The sequence below is a fragment of the Zalophus californianus genome, chromosome 4, assembly GCF_009762305.2.
Source record: "Zalophus californianus isolate mZalCal1 chromosome 4, mZalCal1.pri.v2, whole genome shotgun sequence".
Lineage (NCBI taxonomy): Eukaryota > Metazoa > Chordata > Mammalia > Carnivora > Otariidae > Zalophus > Zalophus californianus.
In genome coordinates, this window is record NC_045598.1 from 190,292,024 (window position 1) to 190,310,977 (window position 18,954).

The following is an 18,954-nucleotide window of genomic DNA, read 5'->3' on the forward strand; positions in this document are numbered from 1 at the left end:
GGCTTTGAGAAGGGGCAGGTGTCTGGCGCAGGCCAGGTGGGGAGGGAGAGCCCAGGAGGGGGGCTTTGCGGGAGGAGGCGCGGGGGAGGGGCTGGCAGCCGTAACTACATGCAGCGGCAGCAGCAGCAAATTGATGTCTCCGGGAGGCCAGCAGCCCAGAGCGTTTTTAATGGTCCCTAAAGCCCTAGGTCAGCCAGCGCTGAGCTCAGCATCCCCCTGTGAGGCTGGGGGGGGGGGCACCTCTGCCCTCTTCTTCCAGCCCCCGCCTCCCCCCGGGGCCACTAGAGCCCGTCAAAGAACTGGGAAGAGGGGTGCAGGGCCCTGTCCTGTGTCCCGTCCCGTGCAGACCCCGTGATGACCCCTTCTTGCCAGGCTGGAACTACCCTGCCCTTGGGGCCCTGCCAGGGCGGGGGGGCAGGGACAGATCGGAAGATCCCTCAGCACCCCCCATCCTATTTGTCAAGGGCCCATTAGGTGCTGACAGCTGCTTCTCCATCTGCCCAGCTTAGGGCAGGCTGCGCCCCCCGCCCCAGGTCTCCATCAATCACGGACCCTGAGGTCTGCAGGCTCCTCCACCTTGGTCTGGACTGGGGGCCTCTGAGGGCAGCCCCTCCAAGGGCCCCCAAGAGGACTGTTTGTTTGGGCAGGACGTCATTTAGGACTCAGGGAACATGCCAGGAGGGGCGGCAGCAGGGCCATCCCCCAGCAGCACAGCTAGTCCGGCCTGGCTGGCGGCCGGAGCAGGTGCCTGGGCCATGGGGAGCCAGGGTCAGGCCGCTTGGCAACCTCAGCCCTCGGGGCCCACCCAGTGGAGGGGCCCTGAGGCTGACCCTGCTGGGGCTCTGGGCCTCAGTTTGCCCATTAGCTGGGCTAGAGGGTGCACGGGAGGCCTGGGACAGGGTCCAGCCCCCGGCCTCCCTGGGCTCCAGCACCGCTGGCTGTGGGGCGCTGGCCAGAGAGAAGGGGCCAGGGAGAGTGTCTGGCAGCTCGTTCCCTCTTGCCGGAGGCTGCGGGCAAGCCGCGGGCACAAAAGATGGTCTGGCCAGGCACAGCAGCTGCCCCCAGCTCAGGCGGCCCAGCAGGCTGCAGTTTATTTATACGACACAGTTTACTTATTTATAGGGCTCTTGCTGGGTGGTGCCCAGACTCGGACTAGGAACTCCAGGCCAGGGAGGCGAGGGGGGTGGGTGCCGAGCCCCTGAGATACTCAGGGCCCCACAGAGGTGGCCAGCGTCCAGCACCAGCCCGGGAAGAGGTCCCCAGTGCGTCCCCTCCTCCGTCTGGGCAGGGAAGCAGGGGCACACAGATGAGGCCCGTGGAGGGGAGTCGGGTCACAGCCGTGCGGCTCCAGCATGATGACGTGACCCTCCAGGCCCTCGTTTCTTGGGAACCCATGCCCTGGTCTGGCTCCCAGCGCTCGGTGGACTGCTGGCCATCGCTTTGGGAGGGTGCTGGGGACGAGTAGGGCAGGGGGTGGTGCGGGGGCGGCCCGGACCCTGTCAGCCTCTGCAGTTGCCAGACTCCCTTCATGTCGGGGTCTCCAGCTAAAGCACACGTCACCCGGGGCAATGAGTAATTGTTAGTATACATATTCTCCACATGGAGCACGGGAAATATTTACAATAAAGGTTTTTTTTGGTCTGAAATCTAAAGGTAACTGGGCCTCTTCGGTTTTTATCTGCAAGATCTGGAGGCCCTCAGAGCACTGGGCCAGCACCTGCCGGGACCCTGCTGGGGAGCGATGGAGGAGCAGCCCCAACTCTGTGGACATACCTGTCCGGCTTCCTCCTCATGTTTCCACCTCCCACGTGCCCTGTGCCCCGCCCCTGCGGCCCCAGATTAATCTGAGAAGGACAATGTTTATATTAACCATTCATTTATCGATGTCTGCTTGCTGAGTCAATGGCCAAATTTATTGTCTCACAAGATGGGCCTTATCGAGCCGAATCCGTCCCTCCCCGTTACACCAGCCCTGGGGTAGAGGGATGCTGTCAATGTGGAGACCGCTGACCTTGGGCCTGCCAGTCCGTTGGGGGCTGGGGTCTCCCAGGAGAGGCTGTGGGAACAGGAGAGGAGAGGGAGCAGCTGGGTTTCACCCCTGCACCCCACCATCACGGTGCCCCCGCCAAGCAGCCGTGCCCTCGCTCACAGCTGGGGGGTGGCATTGCCCACAGGCCGGGGGTCTGACTCAGGCAGAGGAGGTCAGAGGTTCAAGAAGATGGGGGCCCTGGGAGATGTCGGACCATGAGCTCACTGGGAGCCACTCAGTGTTGGGGGGAGGAGGCAGCATACCTCCCCGGGACCCAGTGCAGTTAGTGTGCAGGGGAAGGAGGGTTGAGGGGGGCCTCGGGCCCTGCAGAGACACTGCCGCACCCCCACCACCTGGGGCAGGGAGGGGGCAAAGAAAGCCCAGGACCAGGCTGCCCACCTCCAACACTGGGCTGTGGAGACAGCGGGTGGAAAGGCCTGTGGTCAGCCCCAGTGAGGAGGTGTGCCGAGGTCTTGTGGAGCCCGGCTGGGGAGCGTGCGGGCCTCCGGGACCCCTGAGCCTCCGGGCCAGCCCCACAGCCCGGGCTTGTCCGAGCCCAGGGCGTCAGGGTGGTCAGCTGTCCTCCTTGCATCTGTGGAAATTCCTCCAGGGTTGCAGACAGGGTGCGAAGTGTGTTCCAGGCAGGGAAGCTGCAAGTCCTAAGGCAGGCCAGGCTCGGGCAGCGTGAGCGTGTTCGGGGCCCAGCTCTGTGCCCCTGCTACTGCTAGGGGTGAACAAGGGCTAGGGGCAGATGCAAGCAGGGCCTGGGAGGAGGCTGCCCCCCTGCACGTGGCCTGGGCTCTGGAGGGGTGCACCCTTATGGGGCATGGCGAGGGTGGGAAGGCAAATTCCAACGACTTTTGAAGGAAGATCAAGTGGGTGTACGAGAGGCGGGTCCGGTGGCTGGAGGGGCGGTGGTGGTCTGAGCGCCTCAAAGACAAGGAGCTGGCCCCACATGCACTGAAGGGGTGGGTGGGGGGCTGCTCCTGCTGGAGGGGTTCCCCTGGGCTGTACCCCCTCGAGCCCTTTCTGGGTCCTTCCCAGGCCCTTCTCTCAGCTGCTCAGAGGCTACCAGACGGCAGGCCAGGCCTTGGACCTGGGGGAGAGGGGGCCAGTCAGTGGGCTCATTTGTGGGCCTGGCGGCCTTGCTGAATGAGACCCTGCACCTGAGTTAGTACCTCCTGCAGTCAGGAATAAGCAGCTGCCCTGCTGGTCAGGGGAGCCCAGGTGGGGAGAGGTGGAGAGACAGAACAGACCAGGAGGGGGGGCGAGAAGAGGGGGGGGGTGCCAGCCCCGCCCGGCTTACCCCTGCCCGTTTCCCCACCTGTGGCTTGTGGACTAGAAGGCGTGTTGGGTCCCTCTGGGGAAAGCGGATCCCAGCCCCTCAGAGACCCCCTTCACACAGATTGGCTTCGTTCACTTAGTGACACGCGCTAGGTCTCCTCCACGTCTTTTCCCCTCACGAGAGCTCATTTGGTCCGCGCGCGGTCCGGATGCACCACAGGTCGTGTATCTGTCCACCTACTGAGGGACATCTCGGTTGCTTCCAGGTTCAGGCGATTGTGCATAGAGCTGCTATAAACACCTGTGGGCAGGGTTTTGTGTGGGCGCAATTTGGGTAAATACCAGGGGGCATGATTCCTAGATCTTAAGGGAAGAGCACGTTTAGTTTTGTGAGAAACTGCCAAACTGTCCTCCAAAGTGCCTGTGCCGTTCTGCACACCCACCAGCCACGGGTGAGCGCCCCTGTTGCCCCTGCCGCTCGGCGCCCTCGGCAGCCTCTGGCGTCATGGGCGTCTTCTCCGTATTTCTGAATAGTCTGTGATTGTGGCTCTTTCTTGATTTTCCAGGTGTGGTCATTCCCAGTTGCCTTCTTCCCACAGAATAGGGGTCTCAGCCCCTAACCCTCCATCCGTGGTCAGAGCACCATCTCCAGTGAGCCATCACGGGGACGACGGCACCTGCAGCTTCGCGGTCCCGGGCCTCAAGTCCACCCCTCACCCTGGCCCCCCTCCCGACCCCTGATGTGCACCTACTCTTCTCGGTCCTTGCTGGAAGTGGCTCACCCCACACTTGGTGCCTGCAGCGCCCGTGGGCTTTCCCCAGCCTTACTATCTGCAATCTGTCCCCTGTCCTGGGATGACCCCATCACTGTCCTGTGGCTGCTTCCCCGGGCCTCTGTCCTGCACAAGAGTCCCTTTTCCTGGAAGCCATGTCTTTCTCCTTCCTGGCTTTCGGTCACCTTTCCTGTCCACCCACTTCCTCAGAAGACACAAGGAAGGCAGACCTTTGGGGAATTTGCCTGCTTTCTGGTTGCAAATCGGCCGTGAAGGGCCACTCTGCTGTCCTCTGGTGCCTCCCTTTCTCATTCCCTTCCTGGTATGTGGCCTGCCCCCACTCCAAGGTTTTAGGATCTTCTCTTAGTCCTCAGGTTGGCAAGTTTCCTGCTGATGTGTGGCCTCAGCAGAGCCTGGCGGGCCACAGCCCCAGCTGTGGGCCCACCGGGGAGGCTTCCACCTTTCCATGCAAAGCAGGATGCCCCCACCCCCAAGCTGCCCTCCCTGTGCTCACCCTGCAGCCTCAGCTGCAGTGGTCCTGGCCACATACAGCCGGGGGGCACCTGGCTTGGTGGCTGAGGGAGGCCAGGGCATACATGGGCAATCAGCTGGATCCCCAGGCAGGGCTGGGGCTGGGAACCCGAGTGTCTGGGTTAGCAGCAGGAAGGCTAAGGCAGGAAGGAGGCTCCAGGGGTGCCCCCCGACCCTGGGCTGAAGTCACCTTCCAATCCCAGCCAGCTGCATTACTCAGGGCCAGCAGAGTGGCCTGAAACCCAACCCTGAAGCTCCAGTTCCCTCTGCAGGGAGGGAAGGCGAGGCAGGCAAAGGCGAGGTCAGAAACCATGGGGTGGGGGAGGGGTGCTGCCCTGCGGTCACCCAGCCAGGGCTCTGCCTTCTCCATCCAGGGGAGGTTTCTGGCCTCTGGCTTCTCTGCCCTGGCTGTGGGTCACCTGTGAGGTCATTTCGGATGCCGCCTCCCCTGGAAGGCTTCCTTTTTGGCCGCTGTCCCTCCACCTTCCCAGGCCCTTGTGATTGAGCCATGTGGCCAGCCTGGTGTCTGTGCATCCCTCTCCACAACCCCAAGGGCAAATTCTGGGCAGATCCCCAGCCGCTGGACTTGGGAATGCCCCCTCATCCATGGATGCCCACCCCCAGCAAGATCATCACCCCTTTCCCAATCTGGACCGCCCCTTCCCACCTCCACCCCGAGGCCTCCGGCATGCCTGGCCCAATGCCAGGTGTCCCCAGCAGATAGGTGGTAGGATCTCTGGGCCTGCCGCTGAGGGCACATTGGACTGCTCCTGGGGTGGGCTGGACATACAGTGGGGAGCCTCTGAGGAAGCCTGGCACAAGACGCCCCAGCCACCCCGTGGATCCAGAGGCCCTGTGGAGCGAGACTGTCCGGGAGGGCCGGAACCTATAGCCAGAAGACCTGGCTGCAGCCTTGGCCCCCCTCCCTCCCTCCCTCAGCCTCTCTCAGCTTTGGAGCCCCCGTTTGCCCCTCCTCACCAAAATGTGTTATCTGTGATAAATATATTCCACTGTGGTCAAATGGATTTGGTTGGGAAAACCTATAGAGCTGAATGCGGGTTGGAATTAAATTCTATTTGTTTTAATAAAAATGTATTGGTGCAAGTGGTTTTTTAAAAAGGCCTCACTCCAGAGCCCTTCCCAGGTGCCCCCTTCTGCAGCTCTCAGCCCTCACACCAGCCCTCACACCCTTCCAAGAGGAAGGGGGAGATGGTCTGTCTGCAGGCTGGGGGCCCAGAGAACAGACCCTATGGTGGGAGTCTGGGTGGGAACAAGCCCCCAGCAAGACAGGTGCGTTTTCCACTTTCTGCCAAGGAGACAAGGGTGATAGGGTGAGAGTTCAGCTGGGCCACAGGAAGCTCGGAGCCAGAGAGAGGGGTCCTCGTGGAGCAGGGCAAGCATGCTCCCCATCTCTCTCACGAACACCTTGACCTCCGGCCCCTTTTGTGCCTACGTTTTATGTTTTTATCTCTAAGGATCTCCATCATCTTATCCTTTGGGTTTCCTGTACTTTGTCTCAAACCCTTATACCAGCCCCACCCGGTCCTTGCTGCAGGCCCGGCTGGGGGGTGGCCAGGCAGGTGGCGCAGCGAGCAGCCGGTGCAGCCGGTGGGGCGGGGAATGCCAGGGCCAGGAAGGCCGGCGGGTGTGTGTCGGGGGGCGCCCAGCGGGCGACCAGGCCCGTGGCTGGGGGCGAAGGGGCACAGCGGGCCCGTGAGGCCAACGGCAGCGCTCGGCCTCGCGGCCCGGCCGCCCCGCCCCTCCTGGGGCGCCTCGCCGCGCATGCGCACTGACCTCCGGGCCGCCGCCGCGCCGATGCCGGGAGACAGCTGCGCCCGCCCGCGCCGTTCCCACCTCGCCCCGCCCGCGCACGTCGGGACAGCCCCGGGCACCGGCGGTGGCAGCTCGGCGTGTCACCTCCCGTGCCACCCGCGCGGCGCAGCGGGCACGCGGCCCCTCCAGATGCGCAGAGCCTAGGGCCCGAGCGCGCTTCCTCGGCGGCGGGCGGGGATCCGCCCGGGGCGGCGCCATCTGACGCCCCCTCCCAGCTCTGCAGCGCCACCCCGCCCGCGCCATCTGTCGGCCGTGGAGCCGCGCCAGGCCAGAGGGCCAGGACCCGGGAGCGTCCCCAGCCGCTCCCCAAGTCCGCCGTGCCCAGCACTGGGCGAGCCGGCGAAGCCCCTCTTGGTGCTGCGTGACGGCCCCGGGCCAGGATCCGGGCCGGGGGAGAAGCCGGGGCAGGGGAGGGTGCGGAGAGGGGCGGGACCCTGACCTCCGCGTGGAGCCCGAGAAGAAGAGCCACCTGGTTCCTGCTCCCCAGAAGTGTCTGCTCTGGGCCTTCTGAGCCCGGTTCAAGCACCAGTCTGTCCCCCACCGGTGCCCCTGCGTCTGGGCTGGCCCCGTCCCCCACCCTCCTCCGTGCTACCAGACTCCTCAGTTTGGTCCCTAAGGACCTTTCTTTCACCTCCAGTTCGCAACCCCTGGCCTCTGGAGACCCCCCACTGCCCCTCCCCACGCCCACGGCCCCACCTCAGGCAAAGCAGCTGAGCCCTGAGGGGCTTACCTTCCAGTCTTCACTCTGGGAGAGCCCTGCCCCGGCCGCGGGGAGGGCTCCCCGTGCCCCCATCCCCACCCCGCGCCGTCCTCGCCATAAAACCAGGCCTTCGGCAGAACCCTAAGGGGCATGACCCCATGCCAGTTCTACTCTCAACCCCTGGAAAGCTTGTCAGCACCACCCGCTTCCCAGGTGAGGAAAGTGCTGTCCTACGGCAGGGCTCCCCCTCCTCTCCTGCCCATTGGCCCCTTCAGAGACAGGAAGAGTAGACCCTCCCACCTGGCTGGGACGGGGGCCCGGGACTGTGGGCTGGACAAGGATGGCTGAGGTCTCTGGGACAGACTCCAACCCCGCGCCTCCCACCTAGCCTCAGCCTTCCCCTTCTCCAGTGGTTCTACTTACCCCATGAGCCTGTGGGGGAAGGGCCACTCAAAGGAGATGGGCTCAGATGGAGTGGGGACCTGACCACAGTCACCTTCCTGTCAGGCCGCTGTGTCCAGGTCCCCCGTGGACAGCTCCACTACATGGAGTTGGGGAGGGAGAGCCAGAGTCCAGAGGGTGGCCACAGGCCAGGACCCTGGATAGGGGCGAGCACTCTGCCCTTACGGCTGGGAGCCGTGGCCAGTCAGGGCTGGTGGCCAGAGGCTCCACGACACGGTCTTCCCTGAGAAGGCTGCGTGAGAAGTGGGCTCTCTGTTCCCGGACCAGCCCAAGTCACACTGGCTATCCTTTAGGGAGGGATGCTGAGCGGGAGTTAGAGTGGCCAAAGACCTGTCTGAGGGGGCAGAGAGGGACAAGAGAGGCATCGGTCCACGGCAGGGAGCAGAGCCATGAATACAGGGGGCAAGGGGCAGGGCTGGCTTGAGGGAGAGGGCCTCGAGGTGGGGGCCAGGCTGGGGGAGGAAGAGGAAGCCAGCAAGGTGACTCAGGGAGGACAACGCAGACACGGAAGGATCAGGAAGGATCAGAGTGCACTGGGGAGGAGGAAGGGGAAGCGGGAGATGGTCTGAGGGCTGGGGGCCCAGAGAACAGACCCTACCAGGGGAGTGTGCTCACTGCCAAGGTTGCCCTTCACCCTCCTCCAGTCTCAATCAAGCTGCTAATTAGCATCCTGACCACTCAATTAATTAGACTGCACATGCCTAATTATGACAGAGTGCATTGGTGGGGGCGGGGCGGTGCCCTCAGCCCCCACCCCTAGGCCCCCCAGGAGCCGAGGTTTATTGACCAGAAAAGACATATGAAAAGACCCCGGCCATCGGCAGTGGGGTAGGGTGGGGTGAGTAGAGGGGTGAGGGAGACAGGCTAGAGACCCTCAGCCCTGTGTGTGCGTGGGGGGGGTGCTCCCGCATTCTCGGCCCAGCCCCCCCAGGTCTCCACGGTTGAGTCCTCTTCACCCCACACTCCAGGCTTCGAGTCCCTACCTGCACCTGCCTTGTCCACAGACTGAGTTACCTGAAGTTGTCCCAGGCAGGTTGGGCACATGGCCTGGATTCCCCCCAAGTGGAGGCCGCACCTTTACCCCTTTTCTCTTGGGTTCTGGAGCAAGTGTGTGTGAGTCTGCTCCCCCCTCTAGCCTCCGTCCTGGGCCAACAGGTGTGCCGGGCTGCTCTCCTCCTGCGCGCCCTCTGACCTGTCTGGCCGCGCCCGACAACTCAAGTGCTCTTCCTGACCGCCAACCATGGCGGCCGGGCACAAGGCTCTCCTGGACAATCCCAGCCCCGTAGATACCTCCCTGTTCACTGTGCTGTGGGCAAAAATAGTCAGTTTGGTACTTAATTTTCCTCAGAAATTCAGGAGGTCATGTCTTATCTCCCAACTAGATGATCATGAATCTAATAAGACCCTGCATCCACAGTAAGCACTGATGAATTATGCTGTGGTGATCAGGGCGGTGGTGATGATGGTGGTGGAGGTGATGGTGGTGATGGAGGTGATGGTGGAGGTGATGATGGAGGTGATGGTGGAGGTGATGATGGTGGAGCTGATGGTGATGATGGAGGTGATGATGGTGATGGTGGTGATGATGGTGATGGGGATGGTGGTGGCGATGGGGATGGAGGTGAGATGGTGGAGGTGATGGTGATGATGGAGGTGATGGTGGAGGTGATGATGGTGACAGTGGTGATGATGGTGGTGGTGGAGGTGGTGGTGATGATGGAGGTGGTGGAGGTGATGGTGATGATGGAGGTGATGGTGGTAATGGAGGTGATGGTGATGATGGAGGTGATGTGGAGGTGATGGAGGTGATGGTGGTGGAGGTGATGGTGGTGCTGATGGTGATGGTGGAGGTGGTGGTGATGGGGGGCAAAGGGCCCTGCGTGGGGACGCTCCTCACAGGCTTGAGTGGCATATGTCGGGAACACCGCTCAGCAAGCCTGAAGGAAGACCTCCTTGTCTGGGGAGGGCAGTGCAGGGTGCAGGCTCCTGGGCCAGGGAGGATGCTTGGTGGGGACTGGGGGTCCTTGTCGGAGACTCAGTGAGGTTCTGGGGCTCTTGTGTCTCCTGAGACCTGGGCCTGGCCTCACCGTCTGCTTAGGGAAACTTAGGGCAGAGCTCAGTCTGACCTCTGACCTGCATGTCCCAGGCACACAGGAGGGTCCTGTCACTGTTGGGGACCCCACTGTCCTCTGTCCTGCTGGGGCTGGGCCTGGGCCTGGTAGATGACAGGGACCTGGGGGGACAGTGTGGGGAGAGGACAGAGAGAGCGGCTCTCCTGGGGAGTGGGAGTCGGAAAGAGGTGGGAGCTCTGGTGAGGACCAGAGGGCCTCCCAGGGGGGTCTGAGACACAGGAGCCTGGGGCAGCAGCGCCCAGATGTCTGCCCGACACCACCCGCTCTGTCCCTATGCCCAGAGGCAGCCAGAGCAGGGCCGGGGAGTTCCTGCTGGTGGAGTTCATGTCCCAGAAGACAGAGAGGCCCTCACGCCCCAACAGGCCCTTTGAGGGGTCACAGGGGGAAGGAGGCCCCACAAGCTCTGGGAAGCTAAGAGACTGGAGTCTTGGGCTCAGAGGCCTGCACTGCCCACGTGGGAGCCACGGAGGACGCCTGAGCCAGAGGGTCATGGGCTGGGGGCTGGTCACGGGCGAGGGCAGAGCTACCTGGGCTGAGAGGGCTGAAGGCTGTGAACCCCCACCCGCCCCGGTGGTGGGCGCTGGGAGTCAGATACAATTACTCACTCAGTGTATCATAATTACCGCAAATAGCCCATTAAAGAGAAATTATCATCAATATGATATCAGCAGACAGCAGGGGAAATGAAGAAGGGAAAGTGCTTATTCTCCCATTGTTCCCTTAATGGGGACAGGCGATGGGGAGGCAGGGGCACTCCTGCGCATTGGCCTCCCCCCTCCCCCCTGCCTGCAGGCCCTGTGGCCACAGCCTGGGAATGGGATTGGGCCTCACCCCTGCCCAGCTGGGGGAGGCTCTGGTGGCCTTGCTCCCGCCCTCCCACCCTCACCCCTGGCCCCCGGGGCTGCCCTGGGAAAGTGCTGGACCAGGACGGCATCTGGGCTTTGCCTGTGCTGGCTCCTGGAGAGACCCCCAAGCCCCTTCAAATCCTAGGAGCACGGACTTCTGCTGGACATGGCAGTGGGGGCACCGCCACCAAAGTGACAGAGAAGGGACAGAGAGAGGTGCAGTGTGCGGGACAGACAGAGAGGAAAGGACACGCAGCAGTCAGCGTGGCCGTCTTGGGAACGGAGAGACCACGGTGGCTGAGGGACGTGTGGGGCCTGCTGGAGGGAGGGCCCCTGCGCGGGCCTGGAGTGGAGAGGGGCTCACCCCTCTCACCCCTGCCGCTGGCCCGCCCCCCAGGCCAGGCCCAGGCCCGGCGGCCTCTGGTGGCAGCAGGTGGGACACAGACGTCATCGTCATCCTGGGGAAGAGGCGGCCAGAGGCGTGGGCCTCGGAGGGACAGTGGCTCAGGTGGCCCTCCAGGGGGCAGGCGAGCGGCAGGGGGGGAGCGCGAGGGTGTCAGGACCACCCCCCCACCCCCCCACCCTCCCCCACCCCGAGAGCCGCCCGGCGACCCAGAGGGAGCGGGGCCAGAGCCAGTGGCCACTGGGTGGGAAAGGTCGCCGCAGGCAGGAGGGCCAAGGGCGGAGGCCAGTCCGCCTCCGCACCCCCCTCCCAAGGGCTATTTCCGGGGTGCCCGTCAGGCTGTGCCAGGCACTGTCGGAGGCTCGAGGCAGCAGCGGGGAAAGACGCACAGACCCTGCCCTCCTGGGGCCGGCATTCTGCGAGCAGGGGAGAAGAGAGCAGAGCAGTAGGTGTCCCCTGTGGTGATACAGGTTTCTTAAAACCAGGGGTGCAGGACTTGAAGAGAGCTCTGAAGGGAGGCGGGAAGGGGAGAGGAGTAAGAAGGGGGTGTGCAGACCCCACCTGCGGGGGTTGCCCCTTGGCTTCCTACAGCTCCCACCCACATGTTCACTGCCCATCGCCCAGCCTTCACAAGCCACCCACCGCGCGTCATCACCCACCACCCTGCCCGTTCAGCCAGCCTGGTTTCTGTCTGCCCAGCCAGTCAGCCAGCTCATATTTATTGTCCTCTGCTCACCCCAGGTGGCTGGCCCGGACCCTGGGTTTCAGCTGCTGTCCCGAACAGTGGTCTCAGCTGTAATGGGGAGGCCCCTGGGCATGAACTGTGGACCGGGGCTAAAAGTCGTGCTTTCCTGGGGCATAATTTGGATATGGCTTAAGCGGCGCCTTGTCCACCCCACAGGGTTTCTGAACTCAGCTGAATTCAGCTCCCCAAACTCAGCAGGAAGTGTTGAGGGGTGGGAGCAGCCCTGTTCCCTGAGAGTGACCCCTGGTGCTCACGTCTGTGCAGGGGCAGTGCGGGGACAGACCCAGACTGGAGGTGCCTGGAGGAGCAGAGGCCTGGACAGCTCTGAGTGCCCCCTTCTGTGCCTCCTCCTTCCTTGCCCCCTCCTGCCAGGACCAGGAGCCCAAGGTTAAGCTCCTGCAAGGTGGTGGCCTCCACAAATGTGGCCAAGATGTCTCTGGCTGTGGATGAGGGGGCAACCGCCCTCCACAAACTCTGCCCCAGTGCACCTGCAGAGCCGCGGGCTGCTCCATGTCCTCCCCTCCATGCAGAGCCTCCTCTTCCAGGAAGTCTTCCCAAACTGACAAAGGACTTGCCTTTTTTCATTTGTCCCCCACAAGGACCCCGTGTGGACGTGGGATTGGGCAGGGGGAGCGCATGGTCTTTTTCACAGGAGACAGGACTCAGCCCAGAGAAATGTACTCCCCACCTCCAGCTGGTGAGGGGCAAAGTGGGAGTGGAGTCCTGCCTGACTCCTGCCGCGTGAGCTGCCCTGTCTGCCCCCTGCCTTGGTGTGGACGGGGTGGCGACTGAGTGGAGGAGCGCAGGGAGCTGGGGGAGGTGTCCTCCAACCTGACCAGGCCCCCAGGCCCTGGCCTCTGCCCACTCCACACTGCCATGACCTACCTCCAAGGCACAGGCGGCCCCGACTGGGCTCCAGAGCAGGGACACTGAGTCCTTTCCTGGCTGACTGCCCGTGTGGAACCCTCCACACCATTCCTGCGCTCTCGGGTATCATGGGGCTGGTGGGGTGTCCCCCACCACAGAAGGGCCTGAGGGTCCGCCTCGGAGGCTGGTAGGACGGAAGCATGGGTGCTAGGCATCTAGGTAGGGGTGAGGAGGGAGGCTCTGGGGCAAAGTTGAACATCATGACACCCCACAGGGGCAGGTTTTTTGTCACCCCCAGGCCACAAATGAGGAGGCTGAGGCCAGAATGGGGCAACCTTTGGCCCAGCTCGTACCCCAGGCAGCCCAGGAGGGGCACCCCCAGAACCCTAGTGAGCACCTGCCCTCAGCAGGAACAAGAGCGTGAAGGGCCAGTCCCCACCCCCGGCCTGCCACCAGCTACTCTATCCCTGAGCGAGCCTGGGGAGCAGGTCCCGTGACCCTCAGTCCCTGCTACAGCCGTGCAGACCCAGGGCTTGGCCTTGCCTTGTCTCAGCCCCTGGGCAGGTGAGGGAGCCTCACGGCCCGGCCAGCCCCCTCCCTGCACGGTGGCCATGGCCCTGGCTGTCTCCCCAACAGCCTGTCCGTACAGAAGTAGGGGCCCCTACACTGTTCACACCCTCCACTCGACCCCGTGGCCTCCCCGGATCCTCTGCCTCCCCCTGGCCCCCGCCCCTGCGCTCCCGGCGCCCTCTCCCCGTCCCTCCTGCCTCCCCGCTTCCTCCTCCTCGCCCGGCCTCACTCTCTCTCCAGTGCGTGGGACCCTCTCTGATTTACTCTATCATTTCCTTCTTCAACGTGCTGACCGGCTCTCCCCGCAGGGGCGCTGAGCTCCCGCGCGCCCCGCCCCCCGGTAACAGGCCCCAGAACGGCTCACACACCGCCACGCACGTCTGGCAGCGCCTCCGCCAACAGCAGTCACGTGTCCCGCCGCGCAAGGCCGAGCCCCCACCCCGACTGCCGCAAACCCAGAAACCCTCAGTCGGCGGAGGGCGGCTCCCGGCTCCCCGCGGCGGCGCAGCCCACCACCCCTGGTCCCCAGACTGTGGGGTCCCCCGAGGATAGGGAGGTTTCCGTGCTGGTGTGGCCCCGGGCGGTGGGGCTGGAGCCGGGGCGGAACGGGAGGGGTCTGCGGGGCTCGCTGCTGGAGCCCGCGCTCCCTAGAGGAGCGGGAGACGCGGGGGCGGGAAGGGCTGACCTTGGGAGTTCAGGGTGGGAGGTGGAGTCAGGAAGGAAGGAAGGACCTGGCTGGGACAGGGAGTAGAGAGTGCTAAGGCCACAGGGCCGGGGTCTGACGCCTCCAGATTTGGGGCTTGAGGGCCCTCAGGAGCCACAGGGGCCCCTGCCTGGAGGTGAGAAGGAGAGCCCTGAGGCTTCTGGCCGTCTGTCCGGAGGAGACACTAGAGAGGGAGTCCGGGTGGGCCGGGGGCAGCGTGTTTAGGCTACCCCCCACCTGGCCCCCAGGCGTCCTCTGCTCCCTGGGCAGGAAGTGCCCTGCAGAGGGGGCCAATCGTGGTGTCTGGAGTCCAGCGGGGCCCCAGTGAGTGACCTCAGGCAAATCCTGGGCTTCTCTGCACCCCAGCCCCCATCTGTATAAGGGGTCATCGCCGCCCCCAGGGCTACTCCCAGGAGGCCACCAGGTCCGCAGACCTGGCATCTGGCGCGTGCTTCCTGGTGCTTCTCTGAGGACAGGGTGGGCGGGAGGGCAGTAAGGGGACGACCAGCTGGAGGGAAGGAGAGGCCAGGCCCCTGGGAGCTAGGACCAGGCTGAAGTGACCCGAGGGCGAGGGAAGGGCGAGGGAGGTGGGGCGCCCCGGGGAAGAGCTGGAGGAGCCTGCCCCGGTGGGGACGGCCAAGGGAGCAGCGGGAGGATGGGCCCGGCTGCGGAGGCAAGTCCCAGGGCAGCGGAGGTGTGTCTGGGAAGGCACCGGCCCAGGGGCCGCGGGCAGTTGCCTTCCAGACTAGAATGGCTGACCTAGCTGGCCTCAGGACATCTAACCGGGGCGTCGGCAGGAAAGGGCTCCAGAGTCAGGGAGGCCAGTGTGGAGGAGGTGACAAGGCTCGGGGAGCGCCAGGACCCCCGGGGACAGCAGTAGGCCTGCGGCGCGTGGCCGGAACGTCCCGCCCCCTCCCCTACCCCCCGCCCGCCCCCCGCCCCCCGCCGCGCCGCCGCACCCACGGCCCGCCCCTCCCGCCCAGCCCTCCGGCCTCCCGGGGCTCGCCAGGGGCGGGGGGCGTCCCGCCGCTGGGCCAGCAGAGAGGCCGGGGCTCCGAGTGTGAAAGCCGACACCCCCGCTCCCCCGCCGCCAAGAAACCTGTCTCCTCCTGCCATCCCATCCCCCCAAAAGAAAACTGTCCAGCTGTGGCCTCTACCCCCTGCCCCGTGGCCTGGATCTGAGTGCCCGAGAAATTCAGGTTCTCGGCCCACCCTGAGGCCCAGGGAATCTGCATTTTAGCAGCATTCGGCAGCAGGGCACACGCCCTGAGAACATCCCTCCACCCTGAGCCAACTCTCGGGGTGACGGTGCTGGGCCACTGAGCCTGGAGGCTTCCTGGAGGAGGGGGTGCAGAAGGGAAAGGACCAACGCGGAGAGGAGGGAAGGGGAGGGGTGCGGAGGGGGAGCGGCAGGTGGAGGCTGAGGGCGTGGAGGATAGAGGGAAGGGAGGAGGGGAGGAGGGGAGAGAGCAGGGAGGGGGAGGGGAGGAGGGGAGGAGGACAAGCGAGCAGCGGTCCTGGGGGAGTGGGCACCGGCGGAGCTGCGGGGACACCAGGCCGGCCGCCCCCCCCGCCCCCCCGCCGACAGGTCGCCCCGCCCCCGGCCCCAGGCCGCCCTCCACCGCCGCGGGCTCATTGGCTGTGACGGCAGCTGAGCGGTGTCACCGCGCATCGGGCCGGCGCTGAGCCCGCCAACAACAAATTACTGGTCACTGCTCCGCTGGTGCCGGGCCGCGCGCGCGTGTGCGCGGAGGGTGGGCGTCCGTGCACCACCCCTCTTCCCCTGTGCGTCCAGCGGGTCTTGCAGCCAGGGCTCGAAGCACCCTCTCTAGCTGGTGGGAGGGTCGCTGCCCTGCTCCCCCACCTGACGACCCTGCCGTGTGGGCCCAGCCAAGCCTGCTCCCTACAGCCCGCACTCCCACCTGCCCCTTCCCTGCTCAGAAGCGCTCCCGGGCGTAGTCCGCTCCAGCCCACTCCTCCCCTGCTTCCCACCGCCCTTGCCGGGTCCCTCCACCTGTTCTTCCCCGGTCTCACCTCCTCCAGGCACCAGGCCTGGGTCTCTGCGCCCCCCTCAGCCCCCACTCTGCAGGCCTCCACCCCTGGGCTGTGCGGGCTGCAGCCCACCAGAATGGCCCTGTTTGTCAAACTCCTGTTCTGTCCCTGCCTCCTGGAATGGGCACACAGTAGGTGCTTAATCAATAGTTTTGAGTGAATGAAAGAGCCCCCTCCCACTGTCATGGCCAACTGTCCTGGAACGGGGGGGGGGGGGGGGGCAGCAGGGTGGGGGTGGGGGTGGGGGAACCTGTGGGGGCCATTGGGGGCTGGGCTTAAATCTGAGAGAGGAGGGGCCCCCAGGCCTCCCTCCCTGCACCCCCATAGGGCGTCCCTGGTCCGTGGCTGGACTCCAGGGCTCAGGAACTGCTGAGTATGCAGCTGGGCCCAGGAAGTGACAGAGCTGGTCTTGCAGCCAGAGGGCTGGGGGTCCTTCCCTGTCCCCCGACCCTCCCCTCAAATGCGAGGGACAACCCAGCTTGTCACCTCTGGGGCTGGCTCAAAGCTCCCACTTGCTTGCTTCCCAGAGCAGCTAGAGAGGAGGCGTCCCAGGCTCCACTGGGGTCTGGGTACAGGCTGGTTTCTTCCCGCGGCTCACACTGCCCCAAGTCCCCAGACCCTGGGCCAGACAGTCCCATGTGTGGCCACAGACAAGGGGTGGTTTGACATTCCTTGGGACCCAGAAGGGGCCATCAGTCCCAGGCTCCAGGCCCTGCCTAGTAGTCGGGTCACAGAGCCCCGTGCCCCTGTCTGCAGGCAGGCCCGCTGAGCCCTTCCAGGCCACCACATAGGCCCCCCCAGGCTGCACCCAGGACCCACTGAGTGAATGAGCCCTGGGCACGGAGCCTGCAACCCAGCACCATTGGTAAAGGGCCCAACTGAGGCAGAGGCTGGGCTTTGTGTCACATCCGTCCCCAGGGGTTGGGTAGGGCTAGGGAAGGCCTCCGCTCTCAGCGCCACGTGGCAAGGAGCAAGGCCTCTGGGCGCTCACTGGCGGCACCGAGGAACCAGGCTGCGACAGAGGTGGCAGAGTCCAGGGCAGGTGGTGTGGGCTGTGGGGTCTTGGGGTCAGGCAAAAACAAGCAGATGGTGGCTGAGGGCGACACTTCCCTGGGGCGGCCAGTGTCAGAGCCCACGAGACCACATGGCCAGGACAGGAGGTGCAGGGACCGGGACACAAAACCCACGGGGTGCCGGGGTACAGGCCACGTGTGTGCGCTGTCCTTTGTGTGTGCGTCTGTGTGCTCCCACACGTGTGTGCATGTGTGTGGGGGGTCGAGGTCTGTGCATTTGCATGTCTCAGCCTACGCATGTGGCCATGTCTACACGCACACACATGTCTGTTCCTGTCACCCAGACCTTTGCTTGCCTGCCTGCGTGTGTGCATCCTCACGGGATGCACTAGGCCACCCTAGGAGCCAGCTATAAATAGGAAACTGGGGGGGGCGCTTTCAGACAGTCATGGGCTGCAGAAGACAGGGCTAGGAGAGGCTGGGGGCTGCAGACTGCAGACGGAAGTGGGGTGCCCCCAATACAGAGTAGCCCTGGGGCCCACCTAGGGCCAGCGGCTGGGAGGTGGATTCCTGAGACCCTTAGCCAGCTGCAGGGCAAGGGGGCAGCTGTGTGGTGTGTGTGCATGTTCGGGGTATAGGGACCCTTGCAGGCACAGAGGACAAAACTCAACTGGGTGCTCTGTGTGGGGGCTGGGGGCCTGGAATGGCGCTGCCCCCAGAGGCTGCTGGGGCAGAGGTACAGCAAGGGTGGGATGGGGTACGGTGCTGGGAGGGATCTCCCAGGCCTCGGCCAGGAGCTGGGGCGGCTTCTGCCCAGCCCTGGGAGTCGCCACGAGCACGGAGTACTGCTGCTGCCGGTGAGGGCGTGGGAGAGTGGCCTCCGGCCAGGGACAGCTGCTGTGGTGGGGCGGCCACGCAGGGGACCAGTGCGGGGGGGAATGTCCAGTGCACACGGGTTCCGCGTGCATGGAGCGTGTGCATGTCTGTGTTCGTGATGAGGGTGTGCACGTGAAGCATGTGGGTGAGGCCCTGTCCCTCCCAGCGCAGCCCCTTCACGAGTCTCCCTCTGGCCCTCCTGACACCCTCTAGGCTGCCTGCACCTGCCTCGACGTCCCAGCCCACCCCTGCAGTACGCAAACCCAACCCCCACCTCCTCCCTTCCTCTGGCACTCAGCAGTGGACCAGCTCCCGTACTGCTGAGCTTGCTGTAGCTCCCTCTGGGCTCTGGGCCAGGGCGGTCACTGTGGTCCCTGCTGGGGTCCCTGTCGGCCGGCCGGGCACAGAGAAGGGACTCTCAGGCTGAATGAAGTAACCAAGGAATGAGTGCCTGTGGGGTGGGGGTTGGGGTGCGAAGGGGGGCGGGGTGGGTGGAGGCTCCAAGGATGTACAATTCCAACAGAAAGATGTCTCTTGGGACCTCTGCAGGGAGGGCAGAGCATGGGTCGTGGGAGCCGAGTGGCTGAGGCGAGGGCGCCACCACGGCCCCCCTTGAACATCCAGGCCGAGGGTGTGGGTCACCCCTCTCAGGGGGTGCGGGGCTCAGGGGCTGAAGCCTGGGCACTGTGGTTACCCCCACCCCCGGCCCGTGCCCGGGGCTGCCCTGCCAGCTTCCTCTCAGCCCTCCTGCCCAGGCGGCTCCAAGCTACCGCAGCGCCCACGCACCTGCACGTCCTCCGCGCTCACAGTCCCGCAGACACCCAGACGACCCTCTCTCCCCAGCCCCAGCCTGACTGCTCAGCCCCTCTGGGGGAGGTCTGGGTCCCCTGCGCCCGCCAGGGGAGGCCCGAGCAGAGCCCGCTGACAGCGAGTCGGGGGCGGTGCGCACAGGAGAGCTCGGGAGCCAGACGGGCTTTCCCCAAATGGGCTTTTCCCCCAGGAAAAGATCTGCCTCTAAACACAAAAAGTAGCGCCCCTCCTTCCTCCCTTCCTCGCCCCCACAATGAATTCTCGGTGTCCGGGCTCATTCTCTCCAGGGCAAAAGAAGGAAAGGGGCAGGGTGGGGGAGGAAGGAA

General features: G+C 64.8%; 1 long non-coding RNA gene across 2 annotated transcripts; it reads right to left on the bottom strand.

The window, feature by feature from the left end:
* Positions 1-1,909: 1,909 nt before the first annotated feature.
* Positions 1,910-13,490, bottom strand: LOC113910684. Of its 2 annotated transcripts, none has more exons than XR_003516196.2 (5): positions 13,404-13,490; positions 12,623-12,788; positions 3,354-3,553; positions 2,429-2,753; positions 1,910-2,056 (listed from the first exon to the last, which is right to left on the bottom strand). It is a non-coding gene; the product is annotated as an uncharacterized LOC113910684 (long non-coding RNA). The 2 variants fall into 2 exon arrangements; XR_003516190.2 differs by having other exon boundaries at positions 2,429-3,125.
* Positions 13,491-18,954: the final 5,464 nt, after the last annotated feature.